The sequence below is a fragment of the Halichoeres trimaculatus genome, unplaced genomic scaffold (genome assembly GCF_033239565.1).
Source record: "Halichoeres trimaculatus isolate MK-OKI-2021-1 unplaced genomic scaffold, fHalTri1.1 fHalTri1_scaffold_21, whole genome shotgun sequence".
NCBI lineage: Eukaryota > Metazoa > Chordata > Actinopteri > Labriformes > Labridae > Halichoeres > Halichoeres trimaculatus.
This window is the reverse complement of record NW_027437199.1, coordinates 25,304,655-25,315,381: the sequence shown is the minus strand read 5'-3', so window position 1 is coordinate 25,315,381 and position 10,727 is coordinate 25,304,655. Positions and strand designations below refer to the sequence as shown.

Genomic DNA, 10,727 nt, shown 5'->3' with positions numbered 1-10,727 from the left:
TTTGGTGGTGGTTTCATCTCTCTAGGACATTCCTAGCCCCAGTTAGGGCTATTTTGCTGTGCATAGGTGGAAGTGAGCCTTGTGGCTCTGAGAGAATATTATGGGATGTCAGGGAGTCAGTTGATACCATGGCAACGTATCCTCTGCTATGCTGAATGACATCACCAGCTGGATGCTTGGAATTCTAATTAGCGTGACACTAGTATGATCAGAGTGAAGAGGTGGAGTTTATCAGCCATCTAATGTAAAGAAATCCTCACAGAGTCCACAATTTTATCCCAATCTGTGTCAAAAATATCATTTTTGATAGAAGAGCTTGTGAGGAATCCATTTTTGGCATTTTTAAAGCTGTACGAGTTATACTTTTTTGTCTAGAAGCCCAAATGCGTCACAAAAACGCTGGAAAAGCGCTGGAAAAGTGCTAGAAATGGATTTTTTATTTTAGAGCAATGGCCCGACTACTTGTCCTGTAGGCCACAATGTTGGCTTAATCTGTGTGAAAATATCATATGGTTGTAGGGAATTTTGTCAGGAATCCAACCATGTCATTTTTAAAGCTCTATGACTTTTAGTTTTTTGTCTAGAGGCCCAAATGCGACACTAGTAGAATGTGTGTTTTGACCTGAAATCGGTTCTCCTCATCTGCTAACATGGAGAAATCCTAAATTGGCCAAAAGCGGTCGGCGACTTTGAGGGCTCGCCATTCGAAAACCGGGCCCGAAACAACAATTTCCTTCACAACTTTTGTAGAGCAGGGTCTGGTCTGTCATGTGATGGTAGTCTCAAACCTGTACCATTTTTGGTTTCAGAGGAGAAATTTTTTTAAGAAAGGGCAAAAATGCAGAAAACTCTTATTTTGAAAGGCAAAATAGCCGGCTTCCTGTTGGAGATAGGTCCAGGGTAGCAGCGTATGATTTTTGCGTCTCATTGAGCTGAAAATTTTGGTGTTGGTTGCATCTCTCTACGACATTCCTAGTGGCGGCTAGGGCCGTTTTTGTGTGTTTTTTAATATTTTTTTTAGAGGTTTTTTGGCTCTAGAGAGAGTATTATGGGATGTCGGGGGTCATGTTTGGTATTTTATCGAATTTTTTGGCGATCCTGATGTGCGTGCCAATTTTGGTGGGTTTTTGAGCATGTTTAGGGGGTCAAATTAGCGTTCATTGACGGTGTGGAATAATAAGAAATTAAAGCTGCAAGCAGCGTTAGACGGGTCCTCGGGCTCCTGCCGGTTTTCCCTCCAATGTGTCCATCAAAATAAGACGAACATTTCGGCGTGGGTTTCATCTCTCTACGACATTCCTAGCCCCAGTTAGGGCTGTTTTGGTGTGCATAGGGTGAAAGTGAGCCTAATGGCTCTGAGAGAATATTATGGGATGTCTGGGGGTCAGTTGATACCATGGCAACGTATCCTCTGCTGTGCTGAATGACATCACCTGCTGCATGCTTGGAACTCTAATTAGCGTGACAGAACCCCAAACAGAGTGGAGACTGAGAGTTGATCAGGCATGTAATGTAAAGAAGTCCTCACAGAGTCCACAATTTTAGCCCAATCTGTGTCAAAAATATCATATTTGATAGTAGAGCTTGTGAGGAATCCATTTTTGGCATTTTTAAAGCTGTACGAGTTATACTTTTTTGTCTAGAAGCCCAAATGCGTCACAAAAACGCTGGAAAAGCGGTGGAAAAGTGCTAGAAATGGATTTTTTACTTTAGAGAAATGGCCGAACTACTTGTCCTGTAGACCACAATGTTGGCTTAATCTGTGTAAAAATATCATATGGTTGTAGGGAATTTTGTCAGGAATCCAACCATGTCATTTTTAAAGCTCTATGACTTTTAGTTTTTTGTCTAGAGGCCCAAATGCGACACTAGTAGAATGTGTGTTTTGACCTGAAATCGGTTCTCCTCATCTGCTAACATGGAGAAATCCTGAATCGGCCAAAAGCGGTCGGCAGCTTTGAGGGCTCGCCATTCGAAAACCGGGCCCGAAACAACAACTTCCTGAACAACTTTTGTAGAGCAGGGTCTAATCTGTCATGTGATGGTATTTTCAAGCATGTACCATTTTTGGTTTCAGTGGGTTTAATTTTTGCAGAAAGGGTTAAAAAATTTTTTTTTTAATTTTGTGAGGCAAATAGCCGGCTTCCTGTTGGAGATAGGTCCAGGGTAGCAGCGTACGATTTTTGCGTCTCGATGACACGAGCGTTTTGGTGTTGGTTTCATCTCTCTACGACATTCCTAGCCCGAGCTAGGGCCCTTAGCGTGTGCCTAGGTGGCGCTATTGAGCTTATTATGGGATGTCAGGGGTCATGTTTGGTATCAAATCGCAATTTCACGCGATCCTGATGTGCGTGCCAATTTTGGTGAGTTTTGGAGCATGTTTAGGGGGTGTAATTTGCGTTCTCGGGGCGGGTGGAATAATAAGAAAAATTAAAGCTGCAAGCAGCATTAGACGGGTCCTCGGGCTCCTGCCGGTTTTCCCTCCAATGTGTCCATCAAAATAAGACGAACATTTCGGCGTGGGTTTCATCTCTCTACGACATTCCTAGCCCCAGTTAGGGCTGTTTTGGTGTGCATAGGGTGAAAGTGAGCCTAATGGCTCTGAGAGAATATTATGGGATGTCTGGGGGTCAGTTGATACCATGGCAACGTATCCTCTGCTGTGCTGAATGACATCACCTGCTGCATGCTTGGAACTCTAATTAGCGTGACAGAACCCCAAACAGAGTGGAGACTGAGAGTTTATCAGGCATGTAATGTAAAGAAGTCCTCACAGAGTCCACAATTTTAGCCCAATCTGTGTCAAAAATATCATATTTGATAGAAGGGCTTGTGAGGAATCCATTTTTGGCATTTTTAAAGCTGTACGAGTTATACTTTTTTGTCTAGAAGCCCAAATGCGTCACAAAAACGCTGGAAAAGCGGTGGAAAAGTGCTAGAAATGGATTTTTTACTTTAGAGAAATGGCCGAAGTACTTGTCCTGTAGACCACAATGTTGGCTTAATCTGTGTAAAAATATCATATGGTTGTAGGGAATTTTGTCAGGAATCCAACTATGTCATTTTTAAAGCTCTATGACTTTTAGTTTTTTGTCTAGAGGCCCAAATGCGACACTAGTAGAATGTGTGTTTTGACCTGAAATCGGTTCTCCTCATCTGCTAACATGGAGAAATCCTGAATCGGCCAAAAGCGGTCGGCAGCTTTGAGGGCTCGCCATTCGAAAACCGGGCCCGAAACAACAACTTCCTGAACAACTTTTGTAGAGCAGGGTCTAATCTGTCATGTGATGGTATTTTCAAGCATGTACCATTTTTGGTTTCAGTGGGTTTAATTTTTGCAGAAAGGGTTAAAAAATTTTTTTTTTAATTTTGTGAGGCAAATAGCCGGCTTCCTGTTGGAGATAGGTCCAGGGTAGCAGCGTATGATTTTTGCGTCTCGATGACACGAGCGTTTTGGTGTTGGTTTCATCTCTCTACGACATTCCTAGCCCGAGCTAGGGCCCTTAGCGTGTGCCTAGGTGGCGCTATTGAGCTTATTATGGGATGTCGGGGGTCATGTTTGGTATCAAATCGCAATTTCACACGATCCTGATGTGCGTGCCAATTTTGGTGAGTTTTCGAGCATGTTCAGGGGGTCTGATTTGCGTTCTCGGGGCGGGTGGAATAATAAGAAAAAAGAAACGGACGGAATACAATAGTGCCCTCGGCCTTTGGCCGAGGGCACCTTCTAGCTTGCTAGAAGGTGCCCTCTTCCGTTGGCCGAGGACCCTAATTAAAGCTGCAAGCAGCGTTAGACGGGTCCTCGGGCTCCTGCCGGTTTTCCCTCCAATGTGTCCAACAAAATGAGACAAACATTTTGGCGTTTGTTTCATCTCTCTACGACATTCCTAGCCCCAGTTAGGGCGGTTTTGCTGTGCATAGGTGGAAGTGAGCCTTGTGGCTCTGAGAGAATATTATGGGATGTCAGGGAGTCAGTTGATACCATGGCAACGTATCCTCTGCTATGCTGAATGACATCACCTGCTGCATGCTTGGAATTCTAATTAGCGTGACACTAGTGTGATCAGAGTGAAGAGGTGGAGTTTATCAGCCATCTAATGTAAAGAAATCCTCACAGAGTCCACAATTTTACCCCAATCTGTGTCAAAAATATCATGTTGATAGGAATTTTTGTCAGGAATCCATTTTTGGCATTTTTAAAGCTGTACGAGTTTTACTTTTTTCTCTAAAGGCACAAATGCGTCACAAGACAGATGGAAGAGTGCTGGAAATGGATTTTTTATTTATGAGAGACGTCCAAACTACTTGTCCTGTAGGTCACAATGTTGGCTTAATCTGTGTAAAAATATCATATGGTTGTAGGGAATTTTGTCAGGAATCCAACCATGTAATTTTTAAAGCTGTATGACTTTTAGTTTTTTGTCTAGAAGCCCAAATGCGGCACTAGTAGAAGTACTCGTAGTGAGTGTTTTGACCTGAAATCTGTTCTCCTCATCTGCTAACATGGAGAAATCCTAAATTGGCCAAAAGCGGTCGGCGACTTTGAGGGCTCGCCATTCGAAAACCGGGCCCGAAACAACAACTTCCCCCACAACTTTTGTAGAGCAGGGTCTGGTCTGTCATGTGATGGTAGTCTCAAACCTGTACCATTTTTGGTTTTAGAGGAGAAAATTTTTGCAGAAAGGTTTAAAAAAAAATTTTTTTTATTTTGGCGGGCAAATTGCCGGCTTCCTGTTGGAGATAGGTCCAGGGTAGCAGCGTATGATTTTTGCGTCTCGATGACACGAGCGTTTTGGTGTTGGTTTCATCTCTCTACGACATTCCTAGCCCGAGCTAGGGCCCTTAGCGTGTGCCTAGGTGGCGCTATTGAGCTTATTATGGGATGTCGGGGGTCATGTTTGGTATTAAACGAAAATTTTTCACGATTCAGGGGTGCGTGCCAATTTTGGTGAGTTTTTGAGCATGTTTAGGGGGTCTAATTAGCGTTCAAAGCGCGGACGGAATAATAATAAGAAAAAAAAAAAAAAAGAAACGCAGCAGGAACAATAGTGCCCTCGGCCTTCGGCCGAGGGCACCTTCTAGCTCTTGCTAGAAGGTGCCCTGGCTCAGGCCGAGGACCCTAATAAGAAAGAAACGCAGCAGGAACAATAGTGCCCTCGGCCTTCGGCCGAGGGCACTTTCTAGCTTGCTAGAAAGTGCCCTCTTCCGTAGGCCGAGGACCCTAAATATGTTTGCACTGAATAAATTATTGTTATGTTTGAATCACTTTGTGTGAATTTCTGACAGCAAGTTTTGGGCTTCAGATACCCTCAAAAGCATGAACTATCAACTCATTCACTCATTGAAAAGGCTTTATTAACACAAAGCTTTTCTGTGACGGAACATTAATAAGAAAGCATTATATTTCTGTTTGGAGTGAGTTACTTTTCTATACAGAATAACTAATGACTATTGCCCCCAAATTGTAAGTTAGGTTTAAAGACAGCCCTTTTTTTAACAACATTCTGATCAAAGTCAAGATTCAAAAGGAATAATGCATTGGAAAAATGTGTGCACTAACAGCACAAGTAAAACAGCGGGTCAGGTGCTGGATTAAATGTCTCAGATCAAGAATAAGATACCTGCCTGCTGCACATAGTTTTTAAGCTTAAATGATAATGTCCTTCCACCCACTCACAGGCATTGTCTGGCTATGATAATGGGAATTTAGTAACAATCAGATATTGATCCAACTGTAAGCAATTCTATCAACCTGATTTGTTTTTGTGGACACTTTCACAGTTCTGCCACTTGGCCGCAGTATTTTTCCCACTCACCACCGTTTTGGACATACTCACCTGTACATCAGGTAACACAGCGCACCTGAGCACCCAGTTGCAGCTCATCTGCGGTCAGACCTGTTTTTAAACCAGACTGTACAACAACTTTCCCTTTTCCCTTACAGTACTGTTGCCTTGTTTTGAAAATTTATCTGTTTAAGTTTCTTTCATCCAAAGACATTTCTGGCCTTTTTTGAGCTGGGCTTGGGTCCAAGCAACACTTCTTACTATCACATTACAACACTAACTATACATTTCTCATACAATGACAGCAATGCATGAGATGATTTTAAGAAAAATGAAGGAGGCCCATTGAGTTTTGAAAAAGTCTTTAGTTAGCAAATATCCCTGATTACAACAGAATTTTAATTAGTTATCCATCAAGTCAATACATCTACTAACAGTAAGCATTGAGTCTTGAACCCCCACAAGTTTACCTAAAAAGTATGATTAGTTTAACAAGCCAAAAGGAAATACTAATACTACCTTCTTAAACACTTTCAATTGGATCAAGGAGAGCAGTTTAAGGGTTTTATTGCACAAGATGTATGTTGATCCAAAGTCCAGAGATCCAGATCCACAGAGGATGTAACAGAGGGAGCTAGGCAGTGTGGACGAGGGGCAGGATCTTGAAGGAGGCACTGGAGGTTAAACACAGACACACAGGGTAGGGCACAGGTAAAATCACAGAAATGAACTTCAGAAAGTTTTGCAGTCACTAATATCATCAACACTGAAAATGCTGCAACTACTAACAGAGCATTCAAGTCACTTAGAGGCTTAGTTTCAATTATGAATCATGGGTCATTCATCACTCTCATCTGAAAAAAAAGATATTTCTAAAATAAATGTCAGAGATTTTATGTATAAAAGCAATTACCCTTCCATTACCGCTCTATGACAAAAAACTCCCCACAAATGACTGGTTTGATAAGTATTTGTACACTGACAATTACACTATAAAACATGCTCATCTTCATTTATGCCTTAGTTTTGATAAAGTGTGTATAAGTTAGAATTTAGTTTTGGGTATCACTTAATCAGTTTACACCAATAAGGTCTCTGTACCCTGGAGTCAGTGCTGAAGTGACAACTTTCAACGTGTTCACTGCACAAGCGAGAGGCCTCGTTGGGAGTCCAGTTGTCTCTTCTCATGTTGATCACCCACTGGTTCAGCCTGTCTGGATCACTTAGAGGAAAATTGACAAGTGCATCAAAATACAGGCAAGCTGACCTTAATCACATGTCTATTGACAATTACAGCTGGGATTTTGTATTTTGGATGTTTCACAATGACTTCATTTTATTTCAAGATATCTCTACTGCAATCAAAATAGTGTTGTAAATTCTACTGTAATCACATGAGAGTTAAGAGATGAGATTCCAACATGCAGTGTTAGACCTGAATCTTGTAATGCAGTTGCACCTTGCTACTGGCGCACAGTAGTCACTGAAGTCAGCGGCAATTTAAAGTCATTTTCCTCAAAATGAAATGGTTTTTATGGTGGGACTGCATATCAGTCTGTCTATATCATGCCGTTCTTCTTAGTGCATGGGATTTGATTTTGATGAAATATATATTGCACAAAGTTAAAGAAAATGTTTGCATATAGGTTAAAATGTTTTGAGTAGCATAATAGAGAGAAATAGTTATTCATCGATTAACCAAAACATTTATACATTTAGTTCATACCCTTTTATACTAAATACTTAGACACATGTACTTCACTGGTATAAACATGTCTGTAACTTTTTGAAAAGATCAAATATTAGAAAAAAAATCAATGAAAACATATTTTTTTCAAAGCCCAAGGAGAATTTTAAAGATAATGAAAAAAGTCTGGGCACTGGCTTTCATATTTTGCACACCTGAGGGTTAGGCTGTACTCAGAGAATAGATTTTGTCCCCTTCATTGTAGTGAGATGTCCTGCTTTCACAATGTATCCCACTTGGAGTTCAGTGCAGTCATCTATTTAGCTCTCTGTCTATCTGTCGAACGAAACTTGTGATTCACCTACAGGCACAGATAAAAACCGAAGAATACAGCACACACTATCTGTACATACTGTTTCTGTTTTTAAGAGCCTCTCCTATGGCCTCTCCCCAGTTTTAACAAATGCAGCACAAAGTATTTCAAGGCTGTTGTAGTGTAATTAAAACACAACGTAACCTCACAGACTGTAAATCACGTACCAATACATCCTCAGATTCTCATAATGAAAGCTATTGAATTATGGCATTATACTTTTCAGGAATTTAAAATATACAGATCGATCAGTCGGACCGTTTTCTTCGTTGATAATTTTTTTGTTGGACAAATCGACGTCCACAGTACCAGATTAATGATCATGTGGTGGACTTGAAATTATCTCACCCGGTAGCTTTGCACTTCACATTTTAACAACCGCGAAAAATTAATTATTCTACATTTAAATCCAAACACATGCCAGGATGCTTTTCTGTCATAGGTTTCCATTAGCACTGCCCGCATGTGTGACTTGATCGGCAATTAAAAGCGATCCAAACCACAGGGTTAGCTGGCTAACAAGCTCAAGTCATAAGCCGTGGGCCGTGAGCAGTCTACGGTATAGGCGTAGAGCTGCTAGCCGCCCGGTTTGGCTCGGGTATATGTGCTAACACCTGCTAATAACGTAACACAAAAAATATAGAAAACGAATTACTCACCGGAAAAGCTGCTGCACCGACTTCTTGGACGGTCTGTCAGTACATTCCAAGACACAGCAGGATACTTTTGGATTCATTTATGATGAAAACAGTTCAAACTCAACTACACGATCTGTAACCTAGCCTCCGAGCAAAAAAGCTAATAGACGCTCGCTTGTCAGTCAAGTCAACCACGCCCTCATCTATCCAAATATGGTAAAAGTCGATAAACGTAGATATAATCAAAAGGAAAATGTTAGAAAAAAATTCACCCCCCTCACAGTGTGTGCCGATGGTGAAGTCAACGTTTCAGACCCAAGCCATTTGTTGAACCAGGCTGTAAATATGCTTTTTAATGCCGTAAAAGTCCGTTTTTTTGGCTGGGGGTCTATGTAACTTCCGGTCTTTCTGCAGCCAGCCTCAAGCGGCGTCTCGACGAACAGCGACTTTTAGCACTTCCGCATAGGCTTCATTTCTACGAACCGGATGTTGCCCCTTGATTAGAACTCCACGCATGCAGCTGCTCATGTCACTCAGCATAGCAGAGGATACGTTGCCATGGTATCAACTGACTCCCCGACATCCCATAATATTCTCTCAGAGCCATTACACTCACTTCCACCCTATGAACACCAAAACCGCCCTAACTGGGGCTAGGAATGTCGTAGAGAGATGAAACAAACGCCGAAATGTTCGTCTCATTTTGTTGGACACATTGGAGGGAAAACCGGCAGGAGCCCGAGGACCCGTCTAACGCTGCTTGCAGCTTTAATTTCTTATTATTCCGTCCTCCAGTGAATTGCTTATTAGAACCCCTAAACATATTCAAAAACTCACCAAAATTGGCACACATATTCTATGCGCCCAAAATTTTCGTTTAATACCAAACATGACCCCCGACATCCCATAATAAGCTCAATAGCGCCACCTAGGCACACGCTAAGGGCCCTAGCTCGGGCTAGGAATGTCGTAGAGAGATGAAACCAACACCAAAACGCCCGTGTCATCGAGACGCAAAAATCATACGCTGCTACCCTGGACCTATCTCCAACAGGAAGCCGGCTATTTGCCTCACAAAATAAAAAAAAAAATTTTTTAACCCTTTCTGCAAAAATTTTCTCCTCTGAAACCAAAAATGGTACAGGTTTGAGACTACCATCACATGACAGACCAGACCCTGCTCTACAAAAGTTGTGAAGGAAGTTGTTATTTCTGGCCCGGTTTTCGAATGGCGAGCCCTCAAAGTCGCCGACCGCTTTTGGCCAATTTAGGATTTCTCCATGTTAGCAGATGAGGAGAACAGATTTCAGGTCAAAACACTCACTACTAGTACTTCTACTAGTGCCGCATTTGGGCCTCTAGACAAAAAACTAAAAGTCATAGAGCTTTAAAAATTACATGGTTGGATTCCTGACAAAATTCCCTACAACCATATGATATTTTTACACACATTAAGCCAACATTGTGGCCTACAGGACAAGTAGTTCGGCCATTTCTCTAAAGTAAAAAATCCATTTCTAGCACTTTTCCAGCGCTTTTCCAGCGTTTTTGTGACGCATTTGGGCTTCTAGACAAAAAAGTATAACTCGTACAGCTTTAAAAATGCCAAAAATGGATTCCTGACAAGATCTTCTATCAAACATGATATTTTTGACACAGATTGGGATAAAATTGTGGACTCTGTGAGGACTTCTTTACATTACATGCCTGATAAACTCTCAGTCTCCACTCTGTTTGAGGTTCTGTCACGCTAATTAGAACTCCACGCATGCAGCTGCTCATGTCACTCAGCATAGCAGAGGATACGTTGCCATGGTATCAACTGACTCCCCGACATCCCATAATTAGGGTCCTCGGCCTACGGAAGAGGGCACTTTCTAGCAAGCTAGAAAGTGCCCTCGGCCGAAGGCCGAGGGCACTATTGTTCCTGCTGCGTTTCTTTTTTTTTATTATTAGGGTCCTCGGCCTGAGCCAGGGCACCTTCTAGCAGGGCTAGAAGGTGCCCTCGGCCGAAGGCCGAGGGCACTATTGTTCCTGCTGCGTTTCTTTTTAGGGTCCTCGGCCTGAGTGGAGGACACCTTCTAGCAGGGCTAGAAGGTGTCCTCCGCCGAAGGCGGAGGACACTATTGTTCCTGCTGCGTTTCTTTTTTTTTCTTATTATTCCGTCCGCGCTTTGAATGCTAATTAGACCCCCTAAACAAATTCAAAAACTCACCAAAATTGGCATGCATCCCAGAATCGTG

At 42.1% G+C, this 10,727-nt stretch overlaps 1 long non-coding RNA gene across 1 annotated transcript; it reads right to left on the bottom strand.

Annotated features, from left to right (window-relative positions):
• Nucleotides 1-6,251: 6,251 nt before the first annotated feature.
• LOC141810336 (uncharacterized) lies at nucleotides 6,252-8,629 on the bottom strand. The gene is made up of 3 exons (XR_012600081.1): nucleotides 8,506-8,629; nucleotides 6,888-7,008; nucleotides 6,252-6,460 (listed from the first exon to the last, which is right to left on the bottom strand). It is a non-coding gene; the product is annotated as an uncharacterized LOC141810336 (long non-coding RNA).
• Between the last annotated feature and the right edge of the window lie 2,098 nt (nucleotides 8,630-10,727).